Source organism: Salmo salar, chromosome ssa29, assembly GCF_905237065.1.
Source record: "Salmo salar chromosome ssa29, Ssal_v3.1, whole genome shotgun sequence".
NCBI classification, from domain to species: Eukaryota; Metazoa; Chordata; class Actinopteri; order Salmoniformes; family Salmonidae; genus Salmo; species Salmo salar.
In genome coordinates, this window is record NC_059470.1 from 33,308,638 (window position 1) to 33,323,672 (window position 15,035).

The 15,035-nt window shown below is 49.4% G+C and overlaps 1 protein-coding gene across 1 annotated transcript in view; it reads right to left on the minus strand.

Annotated features, from left to right (window-relative positions):
• The window catches only part of LOC106590619 (docking protein 6), a 213,928-nt gene that overhangs the window by 114,801 nt on the left and 84,092 nt on the right, over nt 1–15,035 (minus strand). The window lies entirely within an intron of this gene.

The following is a 15,035-nucleotide window of genomic DNA, read 5'->3' on the forward strand; positions in this document are numbered from 1 at the left end:
GAGAGGAGGAGCTGATAATGGAACAGTACCACAGAGAGGAGGAGCTGATACTGGAACAGTACCACAGAGAGGAGGAGCTGATCCTTGAACAGTACCACAGACAGTAGCTGTATACTGGAACAGTACCACAGAGAGGAGGAGCTGATACTGGAACAGTACCACAGAGAGGAGGAGCTGATACTGGAACAGTACCACAGAGAGGAGGAGCTGATACTGGAACAGTACCACAGAGAGGAGGAGCTGATACTGGAACAGTACCACAGAGAGGAGGAGCTGTATACTGGAACAGTACCACAGAGAGGAGTAGCTGATACTGGAACAGTACCACAGAGAGGAGAAGCTGATACTGGAACAGTACCACAGAGAGGAGGAGCTGATACTGGAACAGTACCACAGAGAGGAGTAGCTGATACTGGAACAGTACCACAGACAGTAGCTGATACTGGAACAGTACCACAGAGAGGAGGAGCTGATACTGGAACAGTACCACAGAGAGGAGGAGCTGATACTGGAACAGTACCACAGAGCAGTAGCTGTATACTGGAACAGTACCACAGAGAGGAGGAGCTGATACTGGAACAGTACCACAGAGAGGAGGAGCTGATACTGGAACAGTACCACAGAGAGGAGGAGCTGATACTGGAACAGTACCACAGAGAGGAGGAGCTGATACTGGAACAGTACCACAGAGAGGAGTAGCTGATACTGGAACAGAACCAAAGAGAGGAGAAGCTGATACTGGAACAGGACCACAGAGAGGAGGAGCTGATACTGGGACAGTACCACAGAGAGGAGTAGCTGATACTGGAACAGTACCACAGACAGTAGCTGATACTGGAACAGTACCACAGAGAGGAGGAGCTGATACTGGAACAGTACCACAGAGAGGAGGAGCTGATACTGGAACAGTACCACAGAGAGGAGTAGCTGATACTGGAACATTACCACAGACAGTAGCTGTATACTGGAACAGTACCAGAGAGAGGAGGAGCTGATACTGGGACAGTACCACAGAGAGGAAGAGTTGATACTGGAACAGTAGCACAGAGAGGAGTAGCTGATACTGGAACAGTACCACAGAGAGGAGGAGCTGATACTGGAACAGTACCACAGAGAGGAGTAGCTGATACTGGAACAGTACCACAGAGAGGAGGAGCTGATACTGGAACAGTACCACAGACAGTAGCTGTATACTGGAACATTACCACAGAGAGGAGTAGCTGATACTGGAACAGAACCACAGAGAGGAGAAGCTGATACTGGAACAGTACCACAGAGAGGAGGAGCTGATACTGGAACAGTACCACAGAGAGGAGTAGCTGATACTGGAACAGTACCACAGAGAGGAGGAGCTGATACTGGAACAGTACCACAGACAGTAGCTGCATACTGGAACAGTACCACAGAGAGGAGGAGCTGATACTGGAACAGTACCACAGAGCAGTAGCTGCATACTGGAACAGTACCACAGAGAGGAGGAGCTGATACTGGAACAGCACCACAGAGAGGAGGAGCTGATACTGAAACAGTACCACAGAGAGGAGGAGCTGATACTGGAACAGTACCACAGAGAGAAGGAGCTGATACTGGAACAGTACCACAGAGAGGAGGAGCTGATCCTTGAACAGTACACCAGACAGTAGCTGTATACTGGAACAGTACCACAGAGAGGAGGAGCTGATACTGGAACAGTACCACAGAGAGGAAGAGTTGATACTGGAACAGTACCACAGAGAGGAGGAGCTGATACTGGAACAGTACCACAGAGAGGAGGAGCTGATACTGGAACAGTACCACAGAGAGGAGGAGCTGTATACTGGAACAGTACCACAGAGAGGAGTAGCTGATACTGGAACAGAACCACAGAGAGGAGGAGCTGATACTGGAACAGTACCACAGAGAGGAGGAGCTGATACTGGAACAGTACCACAGAGAGGAGGAGCTGATACTGGAACAGTACCACAGAGGCAGTAGCTGATACTGGGACAGTACCACAGAGAGGAGGAGCTGATACTGGAACAGTACCACAGAGAGGAGGAGCTGATACTGGAACAGTACCACAGACAGTAGCTGTATACTGGAACAGTACCACAGAGAGGAGGAGCTGATAATGGAACAGTACCACAGAGAGGAGGAGCTGATACTGGAACAGTACCACAGAGAGGAGGAGCTGATACTGGAACAGTACCACAGAGAGGAGGGGCTGATACTGGAACAGTACCACAGAGAGGAGTAGCTGATACTGGAACAGAACCAAAGAGAGGAGAAGCTGATACTGGAACAGGACCACAGAGAGGAGGAGCTGATACTGGGACAGTACCACAGAGAGGAGTAGCTGATACTGGAACAGTACCACAGACAGTAGCTGATACTGGAACAGTACCACAGAGAGGAGGAGCTGATACTGGAACAGTACCACAGAGAGGAGGAGCTTATACTGGAACAGTACCACAGAGAGGAGGAGTTTATACTGGAACAGTACCACAGAGAGGAGTAGCTGATACTGGAACAGTACCACAGAGAGGAGGGGCTGATACTGGAACAGTACCACAGAGAGGAGTAGCTGATACTGGAACAGTACCACAGAGAGGACGAGCTGTATACTGGAACAGTACCACAGAGAGGAGGAGCTGATACTGGAACAGTACCACAGAGAGGAGGAGCTGATTCTGGAACAGTACCAAAGAGAGGATTAGCTGATACTGGAACAGTACCACAGAGAGGAGGAGCTGATACTGGAACAGTACCACAGAGAGGAGGAGCTGTATACTGGAACAGTACCACAGAGAGGAGGAGCTGGTACTGGAACAGTACCACAGACAGTAGCTGATACTGGAACAGTACCACAGAGAGGAGAAGCTGATACTGGAACAGTCCCACAGAGAGGAGGAGCTGATACTGTAACAGTACCACAGAGAGGAGGAGCTGATACTGGAACAGTACCACAGACAGTAGCTGCATACTGGAACAGTACCAGAGAGAGGAGGAGCTGATACTGGGACAGTACCACAGAGAGGAAGAGTTGATACTGGAACAGTAGCACAGAGAGGAGTAGCTGATACTGGAACAGTACCACAGAGAGGAGGAGCTGATACTGGAACAGTACCACAGAGAGGAGGAGCTGATACTGGAACAGTACCACAGACAGTAGCTGTATACTGGAACAGTACCAGAGAGAGGAGGAGCTGATACTGGGACAGTACCACAGAGAGGAAGAGTTGATACTGGAACAGTAGCACAGAGAGGAGTAGCTGATACTGGAACAGTACCACAGAGAGGAGGAGCTGATACTGGAACAGTACCACAGAGAGGAGTAGCTGATACTGGAACAGTACCACAGAGAGGAGGAGCTGATACTGGAACAGTACCACAGACAGTAGCTGTATACTGGAACATTACCACAGAGAGGAGTAGCTGATACTGGAACAGAACCACAGAGAGGAGAAGCTGATACTGGAACAGTACCACAGAGAGGAGGAGCTGATACTGGAACAGTACCACAGAGAGGAGTAGCTGATACTGGAACAGTACCAAAGAGAGGAGGAGCTGATACTGGAACAGTACCACAGACAGTAGCTGATACTGGAACAGTAACACAGAGAGGAGGAGCAGATACTGGAACAGTACCACAGACAGTAGCTGATACTGGAAAAGTACCACAGAGAGGAGGAGCTGATACTGGAACAGTACCACAGAGAGGAGGAGCTGATACTGGAACAGTACCACAGACAGTAGCTGTATACTGGAACAGTACCAGAGAGAGGAGGAGCTGATACTGGGACAGTACCACAGAGAGGAAGAGTTGATACTGGAACAGTAGCACAGAGAGGAGTAGCTGATACTGGAACAGTACCACAGAGAGGAGGAGCTGATACTGGAACAGTACCACAGAGAGGAGTAGCTGATACTGGAACAGTACCACAGAGAGGAGGAGCTGATACTGGAACAGTACCACAGACAGTAGCTGTATACTGGAACATTACCACAGAGAGGAGGAGCTTATACTGGAACAGTACCACAGACAGTAGCTGTATACTGGAACAGTACCACAGAGAGGAGGAGCTGATAATGGAACAGTACCACAGAGAGGAGGAGCTGATACTGGAACAGTACCACAGAGAGGAGGAGCTGATACTGGAACAGTACCACAGAGAGGAGGAGCTGATACTGGAACAGTACCACAGAGAGGAGTAGCTGATACTGGAACAGTACCAAAGAGAGGAGGAGCTGATACTGGAACAGGACCACAGAGAGGAGGAGCTGATACTGGGACAGTACCACAGAGAGGAGGAGCTGATACTGGAACAGTAACACAGACAGTAGCTGATACTGGAACAGTACCACAGAGAGGAGGAGCTGATACTGGAACAGTACCACAGAGAGGAGGAGCTGATACTGGAACAGTACCACAGAGAGGAGGAGTTTATACTGGAACAGTACCACAGAGAGGAGTAGCTGATACTGGAACAGTACCACAGAGAGGAGGGGCTGATACTGGAACAGTACCACAGAGAGGAGTAGCTGATACTGGAACAGTGCCACAGAGAGGAGGAGCTGTATACTGGAACAGTACCACAGAGAGGAGGAGCTGATACTGGAACAGTACCACAGAGAGGAGGAGCTGATACTGGAACAGTACCACAGAGAGGAGGAGCTGGTACTGGAACAGTACCACAGAGCAGGAGCTGATACTGGAACAGTACCACAGAGAGGAGAAGCTGATACTGGAACAGTACCACAGAGAGGAGGAGCTGATACTGGAACAGTACCACAGAGAGGAGGAGCTGATACTGGAACAGTACCACAGAGAGGAGGAGCTGATACTGGAACAGTACCACAGAGAGGAGGAGCTGATACTGGAACAGTACCACAGAGAGGAGGAGCTGATACTGGAACAGTACCACAGACAGTAGCTGTATACTGGAACAGTACCAGAGAGAGGAGGAGCTGATACTGGGACAGTACCACAGAGAGGAAGAGTTGATACTGGAACAGTAGCACAGAGAGGAGTAGCTGATACTGGAACAGTACCACAGAGAGGAGGAGCTGATACTGGAACAGTACCACAGAGAGGAGTAGCTGATACTGGAACAGTACCACAGAGAGGAGGAGCTGATACTGGAACAGTACCACAGACAGTAGCTGTATACTGGAACATTACCACAGAGAGGAGTAGCTGATACTGGAACAGAACCACAGAGAGGAGAAGCTGATACTGGAACAGTACCACAGAGAGGAGGAGCTGATACTGGAACAGTACCACAGAGAGGAGTAGCTGATACTGGAACAGTACCAAAGAGAGGAGGAGCTGATACTGGAACAGTACCACAGACAGTAGCTGATACTGGAACAGTAACACAGAGAGGAGGAGCAGATACTGGAACAGTACCACAGACAGTAGCTGATACTGGAAAAGTACCACAGAGAGGAGGAGCTGATACTGGAACAGTACCACAGAGAGGAGTAGCTGATACTGGAACAGTACCACAGACAGTAGCTGTATACTGGAACAGTACCAGAGAGAGGAGGAGCTGATACTGGGACAGTACCACAGAGAGGAAGAGTTGATACTGGAACAGTAGCACAGAGAGGAGTAGCTGATACTGGAACAGTACCACAGAGAGGAGGAGCTGATACTGGAACAGTACCACAGAGAGGAGTAGCTGATACTGGAACAGTACCACAGAGAGGAGGAGCTGATACTGGAACAGTACCACAGACAGTAGCTGTATACTGGAACATTACCACAGAGAGGAGTAGCTGATACTGGAACAGAACCACAGAGAGGAGAAGCTGATACTGGAACAGTACCACAGAGAGGAGGAGCTGATACTGGAACAGTACCACAGAGAGGAGTAGCTGATACTGGAACAGTACCACAGAGAGGAGTAGCTGATACTGGAACAGTACCACAGACAGTAGCTGATACTGGAACAGTACCACAGAGAGGAGGAGCTGATACTGGAACAGTACCACAGACAGTAGCTGCATACTGGAACAGTACCACAGAGAGGAGGAGCTGATACTGGAACAGTACCACAGAGAGGAGGAGCTGATACTGGAACAGTACCACAGAGAGGAGGAGCTGATACTGGAACAGTACCACAGAGAGGAGGAGCTGATACTGGAACAGTACCACAGAGAGGAGGAGCTGTATACTGGAACAGTACCACAGAGAGGAGTAGCTGATACTGGAACAGAACCACAGAGAGGAGAAGCTGATACTGGATCAGTACCACAGAGAGGAGGAGCTGATACTGGAACAGTACCACAGAGAGGAGTAGCTGATACTGGAACAGTACCACAGACAGTAGCTGATACTGGAACAGTACCACAGAGAGGAGGAGCTGATACTGTAACAGTACCACAGAGAGGAGGAGCTTATACTGGAACAGTACCACAGACAGTAGCTGTATACTGGAACAGTACCACAGAGAGGAGGAGCTGATAATGGAACAGTACCACAGAGAGGAGGAGCTGATACTGGAACAGTACCACAGAGAGGAGGAGCTGATACTGGAACAGTACCACAGAGAGGAGGAGCTGATACTGGAACAGTACCACAGAGAGGAGTAGCTGATACTGGAACAGAACCAAAGAGAGGAGAAGCTGATACTGGAACAGGACCACAGAGAGGAGGAGCTGATACTGGGACAGTACCACAGAGAGGAGTAGCTGATACTGGAACAGTAACACAGACAGTAGCTGATACTGGAACAGTACCACAGAGAGGAGGAGCTGATACTGGAACAGTACCACAGAGAGGAGGAGCTTATACTGGAACAGTACCACAGAGAGGAGGAGTTTATACTGGAACAGTACCACAGAGAGGAGTAGCTGATACTGGAACAGTACCACAGAGAGGAGGGGCTGATACTGGAACAGTACCACAGAGAGGAGTAGCTGATACTGGAACAGTACCACAGAGAGGAGGAGCTGTATACTGGAACAGTACCACAGAGAGGAGGAGCTGATACTGGAACAGTACCACAGAGAGGAGGAGCTGATTCTGGAACAGTAACAAAGAGAGGATTAGCTGATACTGGAACAGTACCACAGAGAGGAGGAGCTGATACTGGAACAGTACCACAGAGAGGAGGAGCTGTATACTGGAACAGTACCACATAGAGGAGGAGCTTATACTGGAACAGTACCACAGAGAGGAGGAGCTGATACTGGAACAGTACCACAGAGAGGAGTAGCTGTATACTGGAACAATACCACAGAGAGGAGGAGCTGATACTGGAACAGTAACACAGAGAGGAGGAGCTGTATACTGGAACAGTACCACAGAGAGGAGTAGCTGATACTGGAACAGAACCACAGAGAGGAGAAGCTGATACTGGATCAGTACCACAGAGAGGAGGAGCTGATACTGGAACAGTACCACAGAGAGGAGTAGCTGATACTGGAACAGTACCACAGACAGTAGCTGATACTGGAACAGTACCACAGAGAGGAGGAGCTGATACTGTAACAGTACCACAGAGAGGAGGAGCTTATACTGGAACAGTACCACAGACAGTAGCTGTATACTGGAACAGTACCACAGAGAGGAGGAGCTGATAATGGAACAGTACCACAGAGAGGAGGAGCTGATACTGGAACAGTACCACAGAGAGGAGGAGCTGATACTGGAACAGTACCACAGAGAGGAGGAGCTGATACTGGAACAGTACCACAGAGAGGAGTAGCTGATACTGGAACAGAACCAAAGAGAGGAGAAGCTGATACTGGAACAGGACCACAGAGAGGAGGAGCTGATACTGGGACAGTACCACAGAGAGGAGTAGCTGATACTGGAACAGTAACACAGACAGTAGCTGATACTGGAACAGTACCACAGAGAGGAGGAGCTGATACTGGAACAGTACCACAGAGAGGAGGAGCTTATACTGGAACAGTACCACAGAGAGGAGGAGTTTATACTGGAACAGTACCACAGAGAGGAGTACCTGATACTGGAACAGTACCACAGAGAGGAGGGGCTGATACTGGAACAGTACCACAGAGAGGAGTAGCTGATACTGGAACAGTACCACAGAGAGGAGGAGCTGATACTGGAACAGTACCACAGAGAGGAGGAGCTGATTCTGGAACAGTAACAAAGAGAGGATTACTGATACTGGAACAGTACCACAGAGAGGAGGAGCTGATACTGGAACAGTACCACAGAGAGGAGGAGCTGTATACTGGAACAGTACCACATAGAGGAGGAGCTTATACTGGAACAGTACCACAGAGAGGAGGAGCTGATACTGGAACAGTACCAAAGAGAGGAGTAGCTGTATACTGGAACAGTACCACAGAGAGGAGGAGCTGATACTGGAACAGTACCACAGAGAGGAGGAGCTGATACTGGAACAGTACCACAGAGAGGAGGAGCTGATACTGGAACAGTACCAAAGAGAGGAGTAGCTGATACTGGAACAGTACCACAGACAGTAGCTGTATACTGGAACAGTACCACAGAGAGGAGGAGCTGATACTGGAATAGTACCACAGAGAGGAGGAGCTGATACTGGAACAGTACCACAGAGAGGAGGAGCTGATACTGGAACAGTACCACAGAGAGGAGGAGCTGATACTGGAACAGTACCACAGAGAGGAGGAGCTGATACTGGAACAGTACCACAGAGAGGAGGAGCTGATGCTGGAACAGTACCACAGAGAGGAGGAGCTGTATACTGGAACAGTACCACAGAGAGGAGGAGCTGTATACTGGAACAGTACCACAGAGAGGAGGAGCTGATACTGGAACAGTACCACAGAGAGGAGGAGCTGATACTGGAACAGTACCAAAGAGAGGAGTAGCTGATACTGGAACAGTACCACAGACAGTAGCTGTATACTGGAACAGTACCACAGAGAGGAGGAGCTGATACTGGAATAGTACCACAGAGAGGAGGAGCTGATACTGGAACAGTACCACAGAGAGGAGGAGCTGATACTGGAACAGTACCACAGAGAGGAGAAGCTGATACTGGAACAGTACCACAGAGAGGAGGAGCTGATACTGGAACAGTACAACAGAGAGGAGGAGTTGATACTGGAACAGTACCACAGAGAGGAGGAGCTGTATACTGGAACAGTACCACAGAGAGGAGGAGCTGATACTGGAACAGTACCACAGAGAGGAGGAGCTGATACTGGAACAGTACCAAAGAGAGGAGAAGCTGATACTGGAACAGTACCACAGAGAGGAGTAGCTGATACTGGAACAGAACCACAGAGAGGAGAAGCTGATACTGGAACAGTACCACAGAGAGGAGGAGCTGATACTGGAACAGTACCACAGAGAGGAGTAGCTGATACTGGAACAGTACCACAGAGAGGAGTAGCTGATACTGGAACAGTACCACAGACAGTAGCTGATACTGGAACAGTACCACAGAGAGGAGGAGCTGATACTGGAACAGTACCACAGACAGTAGCTGCATACTGGAACAGTACCACAGAGAGGAGGAGCTGATACTGGAACAGTACCACAGAGAGGAGGAGCTGATACTGGAACAGTACCACAGAGAGGAGGAGCTGATACTGGAACAGTACCACAGAGAGGAGGAGCTGATACTGGAACAGTACCACAGAGAGGAGGAGCTGTATACTGGAACAGTACCACAGAGAGGAGTAGCTGATACTGGAACAGAACCACAGAGAGGAGAAGCTGATACTGGATCAGTACCACAGAGAGGAGGAGCTGATACTGGAACAGTACCACAGAGAGGAGTAGCTGATACTGGAACAGTACCACAGACAGTAGCTGATACTGGAACAGTACCACAGAGAGGAGGAGCTGATACTGTAACAGTACCACAGAGAGGAGGAGCTTATACTGGAACAGTACCACAGACAGTAGCTGTATACTGGAACAGTACCACAGAGAGGAGGAGCTGATAATGGAACAGTACCACAGAGAGGAGGAGCTGATACTGGAACAGTACCACAGAGAGGAGGAGCTGATACTGGAACAGTACCACAGAGAGGAGTAGCTGATACTGGAACAGAACCAAAGAGAGGAGAAGCTGATACTGGAACAGGACCACAGAGAGGAGGAGCTGATACTGGGACAGTACCACAGAGAGGAGTAGCTGATACTGGAACAGTAACACAGACAGTAGCTGATACTGGAACAGTACCACAGAGAGGAGGAGCTGATACTGGAACAGTACCACAGAGAGGAGGAGCTTATACTGGAACAGTACCACAGAGAGGAGGAGTTTATACTGGAACAGTACCACAGAGAGGAGTACCTGATACTGGAACAGTACCACAGAGAGGAGGGGCTGATACTGGAACAGTACCACAGAGAGGAGTAGCTGATACTGGAACAGTACCACAGAGAGGAGGAGCTGATACTGGAACAGTACCACAGAGAGGAGGAGCTGATTCTGGAACAGTAACAAAGAGAGGATTACTGATACTGGAACAGTACCACAGAGAGGAGGAGCTGATACTGGAACAGTACCACAGAGAGGAGGAGCTGTATACTGGAACAGTACCACATAGAGGAGGAGCTTATACTGGAACAGTACCACAGAGAGGAGGAGCTGATACTGGAACAGTACCAAAGAGAGGAGTAGCTGTATACTGGAACAATACCACAGAGAGGAGGAGCTGATACTGGAACAGTACCACAGAGAGGAGGAGCTGATACTGGAACAGTACCACAGAGAGGAGGAGCTGATACTGGAACAGTACCAAAGAGAGGAGTAGCTGATACTGGAACAGTACCACAGACAGTAGCTGTATACTGGAACAGTACCACAGAGAGGAGGAGCTGATACTGGAATAGTACCACAGAGAGGAGGAGCTGATACTGGAACAGTACCACAGAGAGGAGGAGCTGATACTGGAACAGTACCACAGAGAGGAGAAGCTGATACTGGAACAGTACCACAGAGAGGAGGAGCTGATACTGGAACAGTACCACAGAGAGGAGGAGCTGATACTGGAACAGTACCACAGAGAGGAGGAGCTGTATACTGGAACAGTACCACAGAGAGGAGGAGCTGTATACTGGAACAGTACCACAGAGAGGAGGAGCTGATACTGGAACAGTACCACAGAGAGGAGGAGCTGATACTGGAACAGTACCAAAGAGAGGAGTAGCTGATACTGGAACAGTACCACAGACAGTAGCTGTATACTGGAACAGTACCACAGAGAGGAGGAGCTGATACTGGAATAGTACCACAGAGAGGAGGAGCTGATACTGGAACAGTACCACAGAGAGGAGGAGCTGATACTGGAACAGTACCACAGAGAGGAGAAGCTGATACTGGAACAGTACCACAGAGAGGAGGAGCTGATACTGGAACAGTACCACAGAGAGGAGGAGCTGATACTGGAACAGTACCACAGAGAGGAGGAGCTGTATACTGGAACAGTACCACAGAGAGGAGGAGCTGATACTGGAACAGTACCACAGAGAGGAGGAGCTGATACTGGAACAGTACCAAAGAGAGGAGGAGCTGATACTGGAACAGTACCACAGAGAGGAGTAGCTGATACTGGAACAGAACCACAGAGAGGAGAAGCTGATACTGGAACAGTACCACAGAGAGGAGGAGCTGATACTGGAACAGTACCACAGAGAGGAGTAGCTGATACTGGAACAGTACCACAGAGAGGAGTAGCTGATACTGGAACAGTACCACAGACAGTAGCTGATACTGGAACAGTACCACAGAGAGGAGGAGCTGATACTGGAACAGTACCACAGACAGTAGCTGCATACTGGAACAGTACCACAGAGAGGAGGAGCTGATACTGGAACAGTACCACAGAGAGGAGGAGCTGATACTGGAACAGTACCACAGAGAGGAGGAGCTGATACTGGAACAGTACCACAGAGAGGAGGAGCTGATACTGGAACAGTACCACAGAGAGGAGGAGCTGTATACTGGAACAGTACCACAGAGAGGAGTAGCTGATACGGGAACAGAACCACAGAGAGGAGAAGCTGATACTGGATCAGTACCACAGAGAGGAGGAGCTGATACTGGAACAGTACCACAGAGAGGAGTAGCTGATACTGGAACAGTACCACAGACAGTAGCTGATACTGGAACAGTACCACAGAGAGGAGGAGCTGATACTGTAACAGTACCACAGAGAGGAGGAGCTTATACTGGAACAGTACCACAGACAGTAGCTGTATACTGGAACAGTACCACAGAGAGGAGGAGCTGATAATGGAACAGTACCACAGAGAGGAGGAGCTGATACTGGAACAGTACCACAGAGAGGAGGAGCTGATACTGGAACAGTACCACAGAGAGGAGAAGCTGATACTGGAACAGGACCACAGAGAGGAGGAGCTGATACTGGGACAGTACCACAGAGAGGAGTAGCTGATACTGGAACAGTAACACAGACAGTAGCTGATACTGGAACAGTACCACAGAGAGGAGGGGCTGATACTGGAACAGTACCACAGAGAGGAGGAGTTTATACTGGAACAGTACCACAGAGAGGAGTAGCTGATACTGGAACAGTACCACAGAGAGGAGGGGCTGATACTGGAACAGTACCACAGAGAGGAGTAGCTGATACTGGAACAGTACCACAGAGAGGAGGAGCTGTATACTGGAACAGTACCACAGAGAGGAGGAGCTGATACTGGAACAGTACCACAGAGAGGAGGAGCTGATTCTGGAACAGTAACAAAGAGAGGATTAGCTGATACTGGAACAGTACCACAGAGAGGAGGAGCTGATACTGGAACAGTACCACAGAGAGGAGGAGCTGTATACTGGAACAGTACCACATAGAGGAGGAGCTTATACTGGAACAGTACCACAGAGAGGAGGAGCTGATACTGGAACAGTACCACAGAGAGGAGTAGCTGTATACTGGAACAATACCACAGAGAGGAGGAGCTGATACTGGAACAGTACCACAGAGAGGAGGAGCTGTATACTGGAACAGTACCACAGAGAGGAGTAGCTGATACTGGAACAGAACCACAGAGAGGAGAAGCTGATACTGGATCAGTACCACAGAGAGGAGGAGCTGATACTGGAACAGGACCACAGAGAGGAGTAGCTGATACTGGAACAGTACCACAGACAGTAGCTGATACTGGAACAGTACCACAGAGAGGAGGAGCTGATACTGTAACAGTACCACAGAGAGGAGGAGCTTATACTGGAACAGTACCACAGACAGTAGCTGTATACTGGAACAGTACCACAGAGAGGAGGAGCTGATAATGGAACAGTACCACAGAGAGGAGGAGCTGATACTGGAACAGTACCACAGAGAGGAGGAGCTGATACTGGAACAGTACCACAGAGAGGAGGAGCTGATACTGGAACAGTACCACAGAGAGGAGTAGCTGATACTGGAACAGAACCAAAGAGAGGAGAAGCTGATACTGGAACAGGACCACAGAGAGGAGGAGCTGATACTGGGACAGTACCACAGAGAGGAGTAGCTGATACTGGAACAGTAACACAGACAGTAGCTGATACTGGAACAGTACCACAGAGAGGAGGAGCTGATACTGGAACAGTACCACAGAGAGGAGGAGCTTATACTGGAACAGTACCACAGAGAGGAGGAGTTTATACTGGAACAGTACCACAGAGAGGAGTAGCTGATACTGGAACAGTACCACAGAGAGGAGGGGCTGATACTGGAACAGTACCACAGAGAGGAGTAGCTGATACTGGAACAGTACCACAGAGAGGAGGAGCTGTATACTGGAACAGTACCACAGAGAGGAGGAGCTGATAATGGAACAGTACCACAGAGAGGAGGAGCTGATTCTGGAACAGTAACAAAGAGAGGATTAGCTGATACTGGAACAGTACCACAGAGAGGAGGAGCTGATACTGGAACAGTACCACAGAGAGGAGGAGCTGTATACTGGAACAGTACCACATAGAGGAGGAGCTTATACTGGAACAGTACCACAGAGAGGAGGAGCTGATACTGGAACAGTACCAAAGAGAGGAGTAGCTGTATACTGGAACAATACCACAGAGAGGAGGAGCTGATACTGGAACAGTACCACAGAGAGGAGGAGCTGATACTGGAACAGTACCACAGAGAGGAGGAGCTGATACTGGAACAGTACCAAAGAGAGGAGTAGCTGATACTGGAACAGTACCACAGACAGTAGCTGTATACTGGAACAGTACCACAGAGAGGAGGAGCTGATACTGGAATAGTACCACAGAGAGGAGGAGCTGATACTGGAACAGTACCACAGAGAGGAGGAGCTGATACTGGAACAGTACCACAGAGAGGAGAAGCTGATACTGGAACAGTACCACAGAGAGGAGGAGCTGATACTGGAACAGTACCACAGAGAGGAGGAGCTGATACTGGAACAGTACCACAGAGAGGAGGAGCTGTATACTGGAACAGTACCACAGAGAGGAGGAGCTGTATACTGGAACAGTACCACAGAGAGGAGGAGCTGATACTGGAACAGTACCACAGAGAGGAGGAGCTGATACTGGAACAGTACCAAAGAGAGGAGTAGCTGATACTGGAACAGTACCACAGACAGTAGCTGTATACTGGAACAGTACCACAGAGAGGAGGAGCTGATACTGGAATAGTACCACAGAGAGGAGGAGCTGATACTGGAACAGTACCACAGAGAGGAGGAGCTGATACTGGAACAGTACCACAGAGAGGAGAAGCTGATACTGGAACAGTACCACAGAGAGGAGGAGCTGATACTGGAACAGTACCACAGAGAGGAGGAGCTGATACTGGAACAGTACCACAGAGAGGAGGAGCTGTATACTGGAACAGTACCACAGAGAGGAGGAGCTGATACTGGAACAGTACCACAGAGAGGAGGAGCTGATACTGGAACAGTACCAAAGAGAGGAGAAGCTGATACTGGAACAGTACCACAGAGAGGAGGAGCTGATACTGGAACAGTACCACAGAGAGGAGGAGCTGATACTGGAACAGAACCACAGAGAGGAGGAGCTGATATTGGAACAGTACCACAGAGAGGAGGAGCTGATACTGGAACAGTACCACAGAGAGGAGGAGCTGTATAGTGG